Raw genomic sequence first — 6,851 nt, 5'->3', positions numbered from 1 at the left:
TTCCCGGTGAAAGACCTGGCTATTCATTGCTTGCGTTGAGAAACACGTGATGGTGTCTCCGCAGCTTTTCTACATGCATTTGCATATTTCCCATAAGGGATGGGGGCAGTGTTCTGGAAACACTGCGTTGAGAAACACGTGATGGTGTCTCCGCGGTGTTGGATGTTTTGATCTCCCCGAGGTCATTCATCCTCATGTTTATAGTCTTTTCACTAGGCACTGCTCCTAATAGCCAGTTTCCTACTCCACAATGATGAGGGGCAAATACCCCGAATCAGCTGTCGGTGGATAGGATTGCTTCTCGGCCTTTTGGCTGCGACCCTGTGTCGCGGTCAGAGGGTGCGAGTATTGCTTGGCAGCGTGCTGCTAATTTTCGTCTGCGGTATTCGTATCGGCAGTGAAGACTGAAGATGTTCATTAAGAATACGATTCGTGTGGTCGTGGAGGATGGTGCCAAAAATAACGTGGTGTATGTGGTTCGTGACCTGCTGGAGGGAAAGGCTGGAGCTCATCGGACTGACATTTTCAGTGTGAATGAATTTCACAACCAAGGTATATATGACGTTACCTTTGTGAGTGAGCCTTGCTGTCTAACTGTCTTTGAGTGGTTAAGAAGCCTTGATGGTGACCCCTGCCTGGGGGGAGTGCGGGTGGAGCCTCTGTTTGGGCTCATGGAGAAAGTAGTGACTGTTACCGTGTATAATCCTTACACAGAAGTAAGGCTGCTGGAGCAGTTCCTGGCTCGGTACTGCGAATATGTGAAAAGTGGAGAGAAACAGAGAAATTGTTTGGGCATTTTTAATTGTAAATATGTGTTTCGTGTGAAACTGAGGAAAGACCCAAGCTGTTTGGGAGGTTTTACCCATCCCCCGGCGAACGTTTCAGTGGTGGGTCATAGGGGCTTTCTGTCGTATGCAGGGCAGCCTCTATACTGCAGGAAGTGTTTCCAATTTGGGCACTTACAGAACACGTGTGAGAAGAGCATGGTTTGTCGTAACTGCAAGCAAGAAGGCCATGCGGCGGCTCAGTGTCCGATGCCACGTGAATGTGATAATACAGGGCACCTGTATAAGGACTGTCCATATGGTGGGCCAAGGAGGCCAACTAGAGAGGAGGAGAGGCGGAAGGAGGAAGAAAAGAAACGTAAGGAGGAGCGGAGGCAGGAGGAGGAAAAAAAGAGAGAGGAGGACGTCAAGAAACGGGAAGAGGAGAGGAAGCGGGAGGAAAGCGAGGCATCTGCACAGCAAAGTGCTGAGGTAATTCCGCCCTCCATGGTTGAGAGACGGCGGGATAGACGGCAGGAGGACAAGGAGGCTGAAAGGAGGAAGGAGGAGCTGGAGGACAAGTTATTCTGGAGAGCTGCAAAGCAAGAAGAGCGTGCTATGGTTAAAAATAAAAAGGAAAAAAAGGAGGCCCCAGTTACCAAAGATGAGGAGTTGGGTGTTTTGATGGATTTTGACACTTCTGGGGCGGAGGAGATGGCTGTGTCGTTGATTCTTGATTCTGATCCAGAAAGCATTGGCGTTTTTTCCTCAGAAGAGGAGCCTGGAGGTCGAAAGTGTCCCAGGGAGGGTGGTGGGGAAATCTGTGACTCTGAGGTTCGTGAAGGTGGAGGGCCCCAGAGGAAGGCTGGGCAGAAGAAGACGCGTGTGGAGGAGTGTATGGAGTTCAGCGGCTCTGAAAGCTGCTCAGCGGAGATGGTGGAAGAGGACAGTGGCGGTGCTGTGTAGTTATGTGCTATTATTTCAGTAGCTAGGTGGTTACATGTGTATTAGAAGATTAAATAGGGTTTTGTTTGTCTTTTTTTGGGGTTCATGTATGGAGCGTGCGAGGAGACAGATTGTTATGAAGAGTTTGGATAAGGGGGGACTGGGTTTCCCAAATTTGAATGTTTTTTTCGGCGTGAATATTATGGTGTTTGTACTAGGTGTGATTAGGATGGATGGGAAGTATGCATGTATGTGCAGGTTTTTGTTTGGAAATTTCTTGTTTCGTTTGAAATGGCGTGAAAGAGATCTTAGGAGCCCAGTGGCTTTTGAGGTTCCTGTGTGGTATGTGTGGGTTTACAAATTTCTAGTGAAGTATGAACTGTGTGATGTGGATGTGAGATTGTTAGAAAAGAAGAAAGCTGTATATAAGATGATTCAGTGCAGAGAGATGGAATGTGACATTATTGTAGGACGAGCCCATAGGCTGTTCTTGCCAGATTTTAAAATGGTAAGAGGGGATGATGTGCAGAAAGTATGGAAGAAGGTACGTGTGAATGGTATGACAAATAGGCAGAGTGAGATTGTATGGCAGTCATTGCATGGGGTGTTGCTGGTGAGGGAGTTTCTGAAAAATCGGGGTTTAGTGAGGAGTGAGAGGTGTCCGAGGAGTGGATGTGGTGGGAGTGAGAGTGTGGTGCATTTGTTTTGGAATTGTCAGTATGCTAGAAGTGTGATTGCAGGTCTGGGTTGTTTGTGTAAGGAGCTGTGTGAGGTGAATCTGTTGTCTTTTGAGCTTTTTATGTTTGGATTGGGTATGTGTGGGGAAAAGGAGAGAGTATTGTGGTTGATGATGGCATGTATAAAAGAGGTTTTGTGGGATGTGAGGAATGTGTATGTGTTTAAAAGGAAGGATATTGAGGTTAAAAACTGTATAAAAATTATTTTGGGAAAATTGTATTTTTGCTTTGTGTGTGATCAGAGGAGGAGAGGGGAGGTGGATGTGCAGCGCCCCCACTGTCGCAGGGCCGAGGGCTACCCGATACCGGGCCTCTGAGTCTCTGTTCTGGGGTTGTCACGGTGGCTAGACCCGGTCCGTGACCCTGCTGAGGGGCGCCCAAATAATAGGTGTGGATGATGGTGGTAGTGCGGTGCAGTGCCGGTCGCAGTAAATAACGAGGACACCAGGTTGCAGTCTCTTTACTACCTCTTTACTGAAGGCTTCAGGGTCCTCAGTCCGGAATACGGTTAACCAGGCTGCGAAAGTCCGGCCGGTCCGATGGCACCTCCAGAGTTCCCTTTGCAGGTGGAAATCTGTGCCTACCTTCTAGCGCTTGTGTGTTGTGGTCCTCCCCTGCTGTGCTTGCGGGATAGTCCCCACAACTGTTGTGTCTGTTTCTCGTGTTCCCTCACAACTCGATTCTGATGTTCTTCTTCGTCCCCCAGATGATATGGCTAGGACGCACCCGTATGACGGGTAGGCTCGGAGCTCTTCCTGGACCCTAGTGTCGCCCTTCTCCTAGTATGCCCCCCATGTCTTCATAGGTGATTGGTGTGAGACAGCCCGCCTATAGCTGACTGTCCTGCCGTAGGTTTGAAGTATTGCTTGGAGCCTGATACTTCCTCGGCGTTCCGGCCTCAGTAGGATGTTGCCTCGATCTTACAGCACGACTCCTACTGGTATTTCTCCTTGTTGCATTGATCTCGTTTCTCACTCAGCACAATATACCTCGCTTCTTGTCCTTTCTTAGGGCACCGCCGCGATCAAGTGCAGGCGCGGTCCCGTAACGTTCTCTCTGGTTGCTAGGCCTCTGTCAGGATCCCACCCCTGACAGGGACCCCTCTGAATCTTCCCCCCTACAACACCCTCTGCCACAAGGTGTTGCCTGGTTCCAACCCAGTCAGCTTTCCCCTCTAACTTCCTGCCTAACCCCCAGTTTTACCAGATTGTGAGGAGTGGCCTAATACATAGAACCCTTAGCTCCCCCTGGAGGCCAGACTGTGAAATGTATTGGTGTATGTGATACCTGGTCAGATGAACTCCTTCAGTGCCATCAGACGTACCATAGCCCCCCTTAGCGGCGGAGCATCAGTAAAGGACGTACTCGCTGAATCCACTAAAGACCTTCTTATAAAACATTATAAGGCTAATCAACTTTTCTGCATTCTCCTTCTTTACATCTGCAGGACCGCCTGTCCTATCTGCTCCAGGCCTACTGCCTCTCCTTTCTGTTACAGGACCGCCCCTTTCTGCCCGGGCCTACTGCATTTCTGCTACTATACACGGTATAGAACTTATCATCCATCTTTCGGTTCAGGATTACTGAGCCATCTCTGTATGGCTCCTAGGAGGACTCACTGACTAACCCCGTACGGGTTCACTTTCTGTCCTCATTCTTTTATCAACATCATTAAACATTTCTCACAATCAACTAGTTAGCTACATATAACTTTTACATATCAGCATTATTAGTACTTTCTTTCAAAACATCATCATTCTTTAAGTGCTTTTGATGAACATCCCCTTTAAGAAGGGACTAAGTCTCTAAGAGGTAGTGCAACTTCTCAAGCTGCAAGTCTGTTCGCAGCAAGGACTCCGATGCTGGTTCCAAGACCAGTGTCTTCGCAAAGAGTCCTTTCCTTGTGTAAAACCAGTAGAGGGCACCTTTAAGAAGGTGCAAACTATGTACAAAAAGTTTGTAATCATGCATTGTTCATGATTCAGCAGTTCTTGATAACTTGTGCAAACAGGTAGAAAACAAAAAGTGAAAAGCAATAGGGATCCCGGGTAAACAAAGGGATCCCTTTAAGAGTTAACCCTGATCGGGTTGTAGCAGCACAACATCAGAAGGACAAACAGTTAACTATATACAAATGATGAAGCATTCTTGCTTACTCAGTTTTCTGGCTGCGCAGGAGGCGGCCTCTGACCTGCGGCTGATGCGGTGTCAGTGTCAAGGGTTGGTCTCTCGGGTGCAGTCAGGTCACCCGGTGTCTGGATTCGAAGGCTAACCCTGGCTGCAAGCTCGGTAGCCCCAACAAGGCGTACAGTGGCAATAGTAACAAGGTCTGTCAGGTCCGGATCAGTCATGATCGGGACAACAGGTGACACCCCCTCAGGCCCACATAGTTGGACGTTCCGAGCGCACCATCCTTGCGCACTCCGGTGGCGGGTGTAGGTCACCTGATCCCCCCTTTGCAATAGTGGGTCACCATATTGGTTGCGGCAGGGAGTCTTCACGTTGTAACTGGTAACGAAGACGTCAGTCGGTAGTCCCGGTTCCTGTATGGAGCCCCAACCCCGCTTTGGGTGAAAGGCCAGCACAGTCCCCCGCTTTACCGCGTCTTTCCTGCCGTGCGCAGGCTTTGGGCGCCGTACGGTTAGTGGATCAGTCTGTTCGGTCTCTTTTCGGTTTTTCCAATGTAGGATCAGACATCGTTTATATTGTTCCCAGGTGAGCACAGCAAGGGTGAAGCCCTCCTCCCGAGCCCCATCTGGCCCGATCCAGGGGGTGTCCCACCGGAAGACCACCCCGTCTGAACTCACATCTATGGGATCTCCCATCTTGGTCGGTAGTGGAGGCACCAGCTTCCCCATTGTATCGGGGGTAAGGATCACCCGCTCCACCGAGAGGAAACAGTTATTGCTGGGGTGAGGGCGGTCACGGGAGCGGGATCGGTCAGGGGAGCTGGATCGGTCGGGGGAGCAGAATCGGCCGGGGGAGTAGGGGCGCTTTCCATACCTGCGCCTGACGTGATTCCACCGGTGTCGATCTGTTCCGCTGACAAGGACACTGGTATCGGCTGCAGCCCGGACCGCGGCTCCTCCGAGGTGGCCTCTTGATGTGGCTCCGCCCTCCATGGCTCCGTGGTTGGGATAGGTGTTATGACCCCAGTGGACAGGGTCTCAGAGGTACGTGTAAGTCTGCGAGATACAAAAATCCAGCTCATAGGGCAGTGGTAACTGGGTTCACCAAATATCTACTCCTAACGCCAACACTAGAAGTAGCCGGGGATCATGCCTACGGTGATCGCTAGATGACTCGCGCCAGCAGGAGAATCTAACTACCCCTAGGAGAAGAAAACAAAGACCTCTCTTGCCTCCAGAGAAAGGGACCCCAAAGCAAGATACAAGCCCCCCACAAATAATAACGGTGAGGTAAGAGGAAATGACAAACACAGAAATGAACCAGGTTCAGCAAAGAGAGACCAGCTTACTAATAGCAGAATTAAGCAAGATAACTTATTTGGTCAACAAAAACCCTATAAAAATCCACGCTGGAGATTCAAGAACCCCCGAACCGTCTAACGGTCCGGGGGGAGAACACCAGCCCCCTAGAGCTTCCAGCAAAGGTCAGGATACAGATTGGAACAAGCTGGACAAAAATACAAAACAAAACAAAAGCAAAAAGCAAGGAAGAGACTTAGCTTTAACAAGCAGGAACCAGGATCAGTACACAAGAGCACAGCAGATTAGCTCTGATTTCAACGATGCCAGGCATAGAACTGAAGGTCCAGAGAGCTTATATAGCAATGCCCCTGAACTAACGGCCCAGGTGAGCATATAGGAGAAGACAGAAGCTCCAGAGTCAAAACACTAATGACCACTAGAGGGAGCAAAACGCAAATTCACAACAGTACCCCCCCCCTTAGTGAGGGGTCACCGAACCCTCACCACGACCACCAGGGCGATCAGGATGAGCGGCGTGAAAGGCACGAACTAAATCGGCCGCATGAACATCAGAGGCGACCACCCAGGAATTATCTTCCTGACCATAGCCCTTCCACTTGACCAGGTACTGGAGCCTCCGCCTGGAGAGACGAGAATCCAAGATCTTCTCCACCACGTACTCCAACTCGCCCTCAACCAACACCGGAGCAGGAGGCTCAGCAGAAGGAACTACAGGCACAACGTACCGCCGCAACAAGGACCTATGAAACACGTTGTGGATAGCAAACGACACAGGAAGATCCAGACGAAAGGATACAGGATTAAGGATTTCCAATATCTTGTAAGGACCAATAAAACGAGGTTTAAATTTGGGAGAGGAAACCTTCATAGGAACAAAGCGGGAAGAAAGCCACACCAAATCCCCAACACGTAGTCGGGGACCCACACCGCGGCGGCGGTTGGCAAAGCGCTGA

Source organism: Ranitomeya variabilis, chromosome 8 (assembly GCF_051348905.1).
Source record: "Ranitomeya variabilis isolate aRanVar5 chromosome 8, aRanVar5.hap1, whole genome shotgun sequence".
In the NCBI taxonomy this organism is placed as follows: Eukaryota; Metazoa; Chordata; class Amphibia; order Anura; family Dendrobatidae; genus Ranitomeya; species Ranitomeya variabilis.
The sequence above is the reverse complement of the archived record's forward strand: the minus strand, read 5'-3'. Positions refer to the sequence as shown.